This window comes from Pan paniscus, chromosome 13 (genome assembly GCF_029289425.2).
Source record: "Pan paniscus chromosome 13, NHGRI_mPanPan1-v2.0_pri, whole genome shotgun sequence".
Classification (NCBI taxonomy): Eukaryota; Metazoa; Chordata; class Mammalia; order Primates; family Hominidae; genus Pan; species Pan paniscus.
The window spans coordinates 126,131,529-126,143,726 of record NC_073262.2 but is presented as its reverse complement, the minus strand read 5'-3'; the positions used below and the strand labels follow the sequence as shown (position 1 = coordinate 126,143,726).

The 12,198-nt window shown below is 39.0% G+C and overlaps 1 long non-coding RNA gene across 2 annotated transcripts in view; it reads right to left on the bottom strand.

Moving 5' to 3' along the window:
* LOC134728777 (uncharacterized) overlaps positions 1–12,198 on the bottom strand; it is a 41,510-nt gene that overhangs the window by 13,648 nt on the left and 15,664 nt on the right. The window contains exons 3-5 of one of the 2 annotated variants that reach the window (XR_010109577.1): positions 9,915–9,996; positions 9,260–9,346; positions 8,099–9,082 (exon numbers count right to left, since the gene is read on the bottom strand). This is a non-coding gene — a long non-coding RNA (uncharacterized LOC134728777). Of the gene's footprint in view, positions 1–8,098; positions 9,083–9,259; positions 9,347–9,914; positions 9,997–12,198 lie in introns of those variants that run through there. The other variant, XR_010109576.1, reaches the window with a different exon arrangement.

Here is a 12,198-nt window from a genome sequence, read left to right as displayed (position 1 = left end):
TTGTGTGGGAGCAGAGATTGAGGATCACCATCATAAAGAATGATTGTGTACCCAGGCCAGCCCACAAACATCTAATTAATCCATAATGTGGCTGTTCTAAAGATTATCTATTTATCTATTGAGATAGAGGTAGAGATAGGGACAGAAATAAAATTGGGGCTTGTGGGACAAATGTCCCAGACTCTGCCCAAATCTCTTTTGAGACTATATTTTGCAACTACAGACTGCACAGACATAATAAATACCCAATACATATGTGTTGGATAAATTAATGAAAGTATAAAGGAATAAAATGGGATTAGGGCCAGGAACAAGACTTTACAGAAGGGAGAGAAAATTAGAGATAGTGGATAAATTAGTAAAAATATATTCTGATGTAGGTATAAAGCCCTTCCCATGTCTTTTGAGCTTTATCTACATTTTCATGCTCGCTATGCAGGAGAGGAGGATTTCAATGAATAAATACAGGGTTCATTGGTAGAGACAGTGTATTTTGAAAAAGTGAGGGGCCATGTAAGAGAGGAAAGAACTGAGTGGATGCCCCTGGAGGGAGGCTCTCTTACATGCCCACTGAGAAGATGGGGATGATTGGTACAGCTGGGATGCATGGGAGATTGTGAGGTTGGACCAGCCCTGGGCTCCTGCTCTTTCAAGAGCAGTGAGAAAGCATGAAAGCAAGTGTCCAGAGCCTCTCACAGCATATGAAGCTAAACAAGCCCTGATGTGTTTTGGATCTCTGTCCCCACTCAAATCTTATGTTTAATTTAATCCTCAGTGTTGGAGGTGGGGCTTGGTGGGAGGTGATTGGATCCTGGGGTGCGGTTTCTCATGGTTGAACAACATCCGCTTTGGTGCTGTCATCAGGATAGTGAATTCTCCTGGGATCTGGTTGTTTAAAGATGTGTGGCACCTCCCCCCTTTCTCTCTGTCCTATTCTGGCCATGTAAGGCAAGCCTGCTTCCTCTTCACCTTCTGCCAGGATTGTAAGTTTCCTGAGGCCTCCTCAGAAGTTGAGCAGATGCCAGCACCATGCTTCGTGTACAACCTGCAGAACGATGAACCAATTAAATCTTTTCTTTATAAATCACGTAGTCTCAGGTATTTCTTTATAGCAGTGTGAGAACAGACTAATACAAGCCCCAATAGTCTTTTGTGCCCTAATGTGACTCACCAACCACTTTGTTTGTTTTTTTCTCCATCTGGCAACAGGAACTTGGCAAGCCCATGGATCCCATGAATCCTTTGGTTCTGAAGTATAGAAATGTTTTGGCTCCTTGAGGCCATACCAATAGGGGCTGGCTAACAAAGATGGCAGTAACAGCACAGGTCATTTATAAACTCAGTGTTTTTAGATTAGAAAAATGCTGTTTTTGAAATGTCGATGAAGGTAAGTTCTAATCATCTTTATGGGTGCTTTTAGGATTAAAGAAAAGCAGCTTATAGATTCTTCCTTTACATAATAATGAAAAACACTGAGGCTGAAAGCCCTAAGAAAGCTTCTATTGTTGCTTATGTTAGAAAGAAATAGTCTTACTACTCCAGCGAAGACTTGTTTAATGTAAAAATTGCACTGTTTCTCTTCTTCTCTCTTTCCCTATTATCTCACCTAACCTTATCTACATAATCTCAGAAATGTATACTATTGCCCAAAATCTGTTGGCTATTTGGCCAAATAATTCCCTGAACTAGAAGAGTCAGGCTTAAAAACATGCCCTTGATTTAGGAAAATTTGATAATCTGTCTTGCATCTTCTACTGACACATGCTGATTAATTACTAAATCAGAAGTGAGAAGTTAAATTGTTTTCCTTGGAAACATCTCTGTTTCTATGGCTTGTGCATGAAATATTCATCAGGCTTTTACCTTCTTCTCCTCCTGACCATAATGCATCATGGCATAAAGCACCTTATGCTCACTCAAAGATCACCAAACTCGGGGTCAGGGGACTGAATTCTGATACAGACATGACCCCATTGGATAAGTAACCCTACTTCTGTGGACTTTTATTTCCTCATCTTTAAAATAAGAGAATGAGATGTAGGGAATACTGTCATACTCTGAGCCAGAACTATGCTCCATCTTCCATAGGCACCAGGGTCCTGGACCTGGCAGAGCTCAGCTACCCTCCTCTCTATTGTGCTTAGAGGCTGATGTGTATGTATAGATGCCCTAATTTCCCTAAAGAATTGGCAATGCATGTGTTATTCATGAATAAATTAATAAAGACAGTAGGGATTTTCACGCTCAGTGCAAGATGGCTCATTATGCTGGCAATGTCAAATTTGCCAAAAAAACAAAAACAGAAACAGCTTCCCTCAGGTAGTGCTGAAAGAAGGACAAAAAATAAAGATAGCAACTTCGTTATGGGCAAATATACCTCATGGAAATTGTGCAGGACAGAGTGGCATCGTAGCCATGACATGGTATTCTGATGAAAGATAAATGGTCTGATGTGTTGCCCCCAGCCCCTCTCAACCTATTTAGGGGCACTCAGGAGGGTGACTGGCTCCCATGATTATCTGCATATCCATGATTATCTGGAAACCAAAGGAAATTAAGAAAAGCAGATTAAAAAAAAATTTTTTTTTGAGACGGAGTCTTGCTGTGTCACCCAGGCTGGAGTGCAATGGCGCAATCTTAGCTCACTGCAACCTCCGCCTCCCAGGTTCAAGTGATTCTCCTGCCTCAACCTCCCGAGTAGCTGGGATTACAGGCACCCGCCACCATGCCCAGCTAGTTTTTGTATTTTTTAGTAGAGACAGGGTTTCACCATGTTGGTCAGGCTGATCTCGAACTCCTGACCTCGACTCCTTGTAGCCATAGCTGACCAAAATCCTTAGAAAGGTGTACTTAATGTGTTATGAGATGAGAATAGTCACTAAATTGGATAGTAAGTCTATCCATTTTCCCTTTCCTTCTCTCTTTCTGTCTCTTTGAGCCCTTTCCTTCCTCCTTCATTCATCTTTTCTCTCCCTCCTTCCCTTTCTTCCACAAATATTTATTTAAAGTCTAGTATGTGTCTAAAAGTGTTTTGGTGCTGAGAAAGGAGACCAACACAATCCTATCCTTATGAAACCTGATGGCTAGGATGAGTGTTTTAAAGAAGTGCAGTGTGACAGGCATATCCCAAGGAGGTTAACCTAGGCTGGAGTGTCAAGGAGGATTTCCCAGAGGACAGTAGAGTTAAAGATGGAAACGCTGAGTAACCTGTGTGGACTGAGGAGTGGAGGGCTGAGAAAGGGTGGGAGAGGAATTTTCCATGAGACATAAAAGTGTGCACAAAGAATCGAAGACAGGGAAATGTAAGCTTTAAAAACAAACAAAACAAAACAAACATCATTCTCATCAACCACAACAAAAACAGTAGAGTGTAAGGCAGAGATTGAGGGAAAGTGATGCGAGAGGAAAGATGATGCTAGTGGACATTATCACTTACCTGGGAATAAAATTTAAGTCGTTATAATTAGTAATCACTGAGAATCAGTTTAACCCAAGAGTCATATAACTATTTTAGGAGAATGAGAGATAATAGGAGAACTAGGAAGAGGGCAAGAGAGAATTTAATAGATAACATATAAAACTGGAAAAATAGCTGTGTGATTGTGTTATTTGAAAGTTTTGAGATATAGATTTTAAAAAAATAGCGAAAGGAGATGATAGTGAATGTCAACAAAGAGGAGTGGGGAAAAAAGAGGTGATTTTTTTTCCTCTGCCATAAACCCGGTGTAATTTAACTTTAGAAATGATGTGCATGTTTTATTTTTGCTTTAAAAAATAATGCTTAGAAAAGCAAAGACAAATGCAGTGGTATGCACTATTTTCTTTTACTGGAATATTCTGGAGAAGCACAAATCAGTAACTTTATCTGACAATCTGGGTTTCAATCATTAAATTCTTCAGTGCAGGAAATAGCTTCTATTTCAGAAGGGCAAGCATGGTAACCAGTGAGCTGGAGTCCTGCTAAATAGTCGCAAAACTTGCCAGAGGTCTCATGAACACCTGCCAGTCAAACCCTGGAGTGCGGTCCTCTTCCCTGGCCAGCCCTCATCTCTTCTTCCTTGCCTTTTGACCCCGACACATGGGAATTTAGTTCAATTCTTCCCTCACTGCTGCTACCTACTTCTCGAGATCAGCAGCCCCCACTGCCCTGTGGCTGTTAGAACGATGGAAAACCTTTCCAGCTTCTGGCCTCCCTGCTGTTTTTGAAGTAAGCAAGCAACCTCTTTTGGCGTCTTGGACTTTTTATATCTCCCTTCTTCAGATAGCAGATGGGGAGTGACAAAAATAACCAACGTTAGGGAAATGACTGGGCTCTAAGCATCTCTCAGAGTAAGTTCTAGCCCAAGTGGTCATGGTGTTCACTAAACAGCAACAGAGCCTGGTTTGATCTTCTCCTACTGCTTCTTAGCTTCCTGTTCTGAGGAGGTCTTAGGGCTGCCTGCTCTGTAAAAAGTGGATCCATGTAATTATCAGTTTTATCACGAAACAATCGGACTCATCATTCAACACATACTGTTATTCATGTGGTTCTATGGGCACTAGCCTCCTGGCTGTTACTAGAACACATCAAACACCCTCCCGCCTCAGGGTCCTCTCTCCCTGGAAGACGCCTCTCACAGATAACCACATGGTGCAAACCTCGATTTCTTTCAGATCTTTTCTCCAACATCACCTTGTCCGTGTGGCCTTTCCTGACCACTTTATTTAAAATTACAATCTTCTCCAAGCAGTCCTTGTCCCCAGTCCTGCTTTTCATTTTCTGTAGCACTTATTGTCATTTAAAATGCTGTATTTTACTTATTTGTTCATTGCCTGTCTTTCCCTTCTAGAAGGAAAGCTCATGACAACAGGAAATTTTATCTCTTTTGTATCCCAGGTGTCTAGAACAGTATCTCGCATATAGTAAGTGCTCAGTAAGTATTTTTTGAATACATGAAATAATAATATCAATCAATAGTAGATCTTAAGCTCAAGTCTAGTGAATTGTCCAATTTATTGAGCATTTTCCATCAAATAAAGACCAAAAATGTGAGAAATACTTTTGATCAATTCAACATTTTACCTCAGGTCCAAATAATGGATAATGTAAGAGGGAGGAGAGTTATGATCATTTGCTAATAGAGTAGTGGGTATTCAATAAACATTTGCTGGATGACAGCTATGGATGGCAGAGGACATGGTTCCACTGAAATATGTATCCTCACGTTGCCCCTAAAATTCAAATAAATTCATTGTAAGTGAAGAGTCTTAGAAGCTGAGCATAAAGGATGTGTGAGGTGTAAGGAGAGGAAGCAGAGGCTAAGCAGCTGGCACCAGATTATGTTTAGTCCTTTTGGCCATGTGAAATATCTGTGATCTTTAACATGAAGTGATTTGGTCAGGTTTGTGCTCTACAGAGAAATCTCCCTGGTGGAAGTGGGGAAGATGGATCGGGAAGCCTGGGCAGCAATGGTTAGGTCAATCAGTTGATGGTCATATTTCAGGTTAGACGTGATGAGGACCTGAATAAGGCATTGATAGTGTGATGGAGAGGAAGGTGCAGAGATTTCAATATTCATCAAGTCAAACCTTCATACACTTCCGGTGGGGTTGTAAAATGGCACGGCAACTTTGGAAAACTGTTTGGCAGTTTCTCAAATATTAAACTTGGAGTACCCTGTGATCCAGAAATCTGACTCCTTAAGTATCTACCCAATAGAATTGAAAACACGTCCATACAAAAACATGCATATGAACGTTTATAACAGCAGTATTCATAATAGCCCAAAGTGGAAACAACCTAAATGTCCATCAACAGATGGAAGGATAAACACAATATGGTATATCCTCCTTACAGTGGAATATTATCAGCCATAAAAAGGGATAAAGAGCTGATACATGTTATTATGTGGATGAACCTTGAAAACATTATGCTAAGTGAGAGAAGCCAGTCACAACAGACCACACATTGTATGATTTCATTTATATGAATTATTCAGAATAGCCAAACCCTGGAGACAAAAAGTCAATTGATAGGCACTTGGGAGAGGTACAGGGACTGACTGTTAATGGGTACAGGATTTCTTTTTGAGGTAATGAAGAAAATGTTCTGGAAATAGAGAGTGGTGATGGTTTCACAACTCTGTGAATATAATAAGAGCCACTTGACTACATTTTAAAAGGGTGATTTTTGTGGTATATGAATCATGTATCTATAATGCCATTATTTTAAAAAAGGACATTCAGCAAGTAAAATGGACAGATCTTAGTGACCTCTGGTTGTGGAGGAGGAAGGCAAAGGTAGAGTAGAAGAGACTCGAGCCTTTCAGTTTGTATAGCTGATGAGCAGATGATGCTCCTTTCCCAAAGAAAGCATTTTTAGGAAAAATTGGGGGGATAGATAGGGAGATGTTAAGAAATACATAGGAGGCTAGACAAGCGGTGCCCAGGGAGTGAACCAATGGATGGAGTAAAAAGTAAAGATTTTTTTGTTTTGTTTTTTAGAAAAACATTTAAAAAATATTTCTGGGGAAGGAGAAGTGATGGAAAGAGTACACTGCTCTTTAAAAATATAACCAAATAAATCAAATTTGATTAAGATGACAAGTATAAATTGGTCAACCAAGAAATACTAAGAAGTAACAAAAAAAAAAGTCATTTGGAAACAATAGGTTAGAAATGGCACAACTTTAACAAAGAGATTTATTTTGGCCCATGAAATTTAGTTCATATTTTACCACATTCCACTGGATAAACTGCATGGCCAAAATGGAAAAAAAAGTTAAAGTCAAATCTGATCTTTAAAGACTTTATGGGTTTAGAGGTCCAGAAGAAACATTCTCAGACATAAACATGCAGATCTTATTTCGTGCCAATTCTGTCAACTTTAGAATCTGATAAGAGCATGAATACTTAGAATAAAACTGACTTTCTTCATAGGCTGCAAAATTACCAGCACTGGCTTCTCCTGACCCAGCTCGCTACCGTTTTCACTGGTGCAGGGACAAAGTAAAAGGGTTGGATCTCAGGCCTGTCTCCACATCTAAGCTCTGAGGCTAAGCCTTCCTCCCTAGGACTCCTCCATGTTGCCATGGTATCTTTGAGTCACCAATACCACATCTCTATCCTTTATGGCACAGGATAGTTTGAGTTAGAAGGAGTTCGAGATGAAATTCCTGTTTTTATGCAGGATACTGTGTCCCCTTCCAATCAGGTGAGCTCATTCATGCATTAAAGGCAAACCCCAAAGAAGTGTGGGAGAACCATGTGACTTCAAACCATTGCTCTATGCACTGAAACTTATGTTTAAAGTCATATTAATAGTTATCAGTATTTAGATATCCACTAGGTGCCAAATTGAATATAAAAAACCAAAGCTTAGTTATTCAGATGGAATAAGCCACATGGCTGGTAAAAGGTAGAATCAGGATTGGGCATAGGGCCACCCATACCTAAATCACACTTTTTTTTTTTTCACTGCATTAGGTATTTTCCCAATCCCCTTCATTAATAGCAAACATTATCAGTTTCCCTTGTGCATTTTTTCCTGAACATTATCCCAAGGCTTGGATATCATAATACTCAGAGTCCCATAGCTCTCTGCAGCTCTCAGAAACACCGTATTGGTCCCAGAACCCATCAGCAATGCTGCCTTTAAGCACCGTGTCATCTAAACCATTATATATATATATATATATATATATAACTTTAAGTTCTAGGGTACATGTGCACAACGTGCAGGTTTGTTACATAGGTATACAACCATTTTAAATAGACAGGATTATATCCTGATATCAATTCCATCCATCTTTTGAGAAATTGCTTCCTTTTCTTTCCAAACTGCCCTTTGGCAGCCCAGCCTTGCATAGCTAACACCCCTCCTGATTGGTAGAGCCACGCTCACATTTCATTTAGGAATTACTTTATTCAGAAGTATTTAAGCTCAACTTTCTGACTTTGGAGACATGAAGCACAAAGAAGAAAACTTGAAGCAATACCTGATTAACGCTGAATAATTCAGAATTAATCAACGTGTATTCTAAGCTGAATGCCTAAGCTAACACATTCAGAATGTGAGCCATCTGATCACTCAGAAAAAAAGAAGAGAAACTGAAGTTCAAACAGATTTAGAATCAACATTTTAATTGTAGCAACACTTCATAGTCTTCTCATTTTCTTTGTTTCTACAAATGTATTTTCTCCCCAGATCCTTATATTTTATTTTATTTTTCTCTGTGATAGTATTTATTTTAAGCTGTACTATCATGTTGTTACTCCTCAGTTCTCCACATCAACAGAGAGGTATCTGGCAGCATGAGCCAACAGAGTTATAGGCAGGGCCAGAGGTACAGTGAGTAGCCATTACTAAGAACAAGAGGCTTTGTGGAGGAAAATGCAGCTCTAGAAATTGATGAAAACTCAGAAAGCAACAGGTGATGTCATCCCATAAAAGTCAAGGCCTTGTGGGATACAAAGAAGTACTATCAGGCAAGCAATAGTCATAAAAATAATTGCATTATTTACTTATTTTTTAAAAAGAATGACAAAGAGGACTAATTTATAACCCACCAACGTATTATGTAATGTCCTCTTTATCACATTAATCTTCATTCTAGAATCCTCTCACCTCCTACATCTCTAGCCACATCTTTTTTCTCTCCATTAATTCTCAGGTCTTCCTCTCTGCCCACCCACAAACACTCAAAAGTTCTCGTTAAATGATACTTTCTTTTTATTTTTCTCCCCTTCCCTCTTCCTTTTTGAATCCTTTCTTTCTCCCATCCTTTCCTATTTCCACAAATTTACATCACATATTTACTACAGAGAACAACTGTACTTATGCGGATTATGAGAGTGAAGTACTTATGCCATGGGGGCTGCCAAGGTTGGAGATGTCTGATATAATTAGGTCTGCTTTTCCCCATGGTCCTTCCTTCTAGTGGGCAACACTTTGTCCTTAGAGTATCAACAACTCAAGCGATTCTAAAAAAGACCTCTTTTGATGCCTATTTATGCTCTAAAGAAATGAAGAGCTCAATGTTCCTCTACTCACGTGATTGCCTGAAATTGTAGCTTATTTATCCAGTTTGAAGCAGTGCTGGACCTTCGGTGAGAAGAGAGATGTAGCTGAACATGTTTATAGAAGTGGAAGCCCTTCCTACATTTTTCAGAAACCCAACTTATCCATATCTCATCTGCAAAAACCCAGTGATTAGGTGAGTTGAGATTTAAGTCAGAAGTTCAATGTGTTAATCCATTTTGTGTTGCTATAGAAAAATACCTGAGACTGGGTAGTTGGCTCATGGTTCTGCAGACTGTACAAGCATGGCACCAGCATCTGCTCAGCTTCCAGTGAGGCCTCAGGAAGCTTCCAATCATGGTGGAAGGTAAAGGAGGAAGATGGTGAGAGAAGGAGCAAGAGGAGAAGGCGCCACACTCTTTAAACAACCAGCTCTCACATGAACTAATAGAGTGAGAATTCACTCTTTGCTGTGAGAATAGCATGAGGGATCTGCCTCCATCACCCCCACCTTCCACTATTGCCCTACTTCAACACGGGGGTAAAAATTTCAATATGAGACTTGGAGGGAACACACATCCAAACCATATCTCTCAATGAAGTCTTTGATCCTAGCTATGAGCCCCTCATTCTCCAGCATGCTAAAATATTCAGAAATTAATTTAAAAATATTTCACATATGTTAAAATAAGGTCATAAAAACTGGATGAGCATGACTGGGAACTTACTAAGCAATTGTGATCAGGCCCTAAGGCAAGTATAGTAAAATCAGTTATTGGGGAGTAGATTAGTTACCTGTTAGCTGTGCAAACTTGGGCAAACAACTCAGTTTCTTCAGCTTTAAAATGAGGTATTATGTAATCTAATCTCTATTAATCTTTTCAGCTCTAACACTTCAAGATGTTAAGTTACCTACCTGGGTTGTTTTCATGTCTCATTTTCATGTCATCTCATAAACTTCTAAAGTTGTCCTACTTTCTCCTCTATATAGTGTTGGTCTGAAGAGACAAAGAGAATGTAATCCACATTTATTATGCCAGAGGAGACTGCAAGATTAATACTATCTTCTCTAATTACTTTAATTAATACTATCATCTGTAATTACTTTAATTAATACTATCATCTCTAATTACTTTAACAAATGTTGTTTATTTCTCCTATTTTTCTGGACTACCTCTAGCTTTTTATATTTCTCATACCATTTAATTTTAAAGCACTGGACATTTTCTAAACCTTGAAGGTTATATTTTCTCTCTATGTGCATCTTGAAGAATTGTCTTTGTTTGCATTATGTATTTATGCTGTTTAGTTAAAAGCATTAGCAACTGTCTTAACTTGTATTCATGAGGCCTTTTTCAAAAAGAGTCTTGACTTTGTAGTTGGTGGACTGATAGATGTGGTTGCTAAAACGCTGACGTTCTAAAAATAAATCTTAGTTAAATTTACAATACAATTACATAACACCAAAAGGGAGAGTTCCAGAGGTATCCATTGAAAAGGTGTTTTTACCTTAGTTAGTGATACTATGTTATTGGGTTATTGCACTGAATTACTGAAGCTGTCCTCCTCTCCACCCTCTCCAATGTGGGGAAGTACTTTATGAAGTACTACAAGGCCACAGTAAACAAAACAGCGTGATACTAGTACCAAAACAGAGATATAGACCAACAGAACAGAACAGAGGCCTCAGAAATAATGCTGCATATCTACAACTATCTGATCTTTGACAAACCTGAGAAAAATAAGCAATGGGGAAAGGATTCCCTATTTAATAAATGGTGCTGGGAAAACTGGCTAGCCATATGTAGAAAGCTGAAACTGGATCCCTTCCTTACACCTTATACAAAAATCAATTCAAGATGGATTCAAGACTTAAACGTTAGACCTAAAACCATAAAAACCCTAGAAGAAAACCTAGGCATTACCATTCAGGATGTAGGCATGGGCAAGGACTTCATGTCCAAAACACCAAAAGCAATGGCAACAAAAGACAAAATTGACAAATGGGATCTAATTAAACTAAAGAGCTTCTGCACAGCAAAAGAAACTACCATCAGAGTGAACAGGCAACCTACAAAATGGGAGAAAATTTTCGCAAACTACTCATCTGACAAAGGGCTAATATCCAGAATCTACAATGAACTCAAACAAATTTACAAGAAAAAAACAAACAACCCCATCAAAAAGTGGGCGAAGGACATGAACAGACACTTCTCAAAAGAAGACATTTATGCAGCCAAAAAACACATGAAAAAATGCTCATCATCACTGGCCATCAGAGAAATGCAAATCAAAACCACAATGAGATACCGTCTCACACCAGTTAGAATGGCGATCATTAAAAAGTCAGGAAACAACAGGTGCTGGAGAGGATGTGGAGAAATAGGAAGACTTTTACACTGTTGGTGGGACTGTAAACTAGTTCAACCATTGTGGAAGTCAGTGTGGCGATTCCTCAGGGATCTAGATCTAGAAATACCATTTGACCCAGCCATCCCATTACTGGGTATATACCCAAAGGACTATAAATCATGCTGCTATAAAGACACATGCACACGTATGTTTATTGTGGCATTATTCACAATAGCAAAGACTTGGAACCAACCCAAATGTCCAACAATGATAGACTGGATTAAGAAAATGTGGCACATATACACCATGGAATGCTATGCAGCCATAAAAAATGATGAGTTCATGTCCTTTGTAGGGACATGGATGAAATTGGAAATCATCATTCTCAGTAAACTATCGCAAGAACAAAAAACCAAACACCGCATATTCTCACTCATAGGTGGGAATTGAACAATGAGATCACATGGACACAGGAAGGGGAATATCACACTCTGGGGACTGTGGTGGGGTGGGGGGAGTGGGGAGGGATAGCATTGGGAGATATACCTAATGCTAGATGACGAGTTAGTGGGTGCAGCACACCAGCATGGCACATGTATACATATGTAACTAACCTGCACAATGTGCACATGTACCCTAAAACTTAAAGTATAATAAAAAAAAAAAGAAAAGTTGTCTGTCACACTTGACAAAACTAAAGCAAGAGCAATGATATGCAAATAATTTATTATCTATATTCTTAAAGAATTGTTAATTTTCACCTAATAGTAAGAAAATTAAGGATCTCTCAGATTTTCCAGTCATATGGGTTGAATTAGCATGAACCACACACACATGAATGTTTTGTT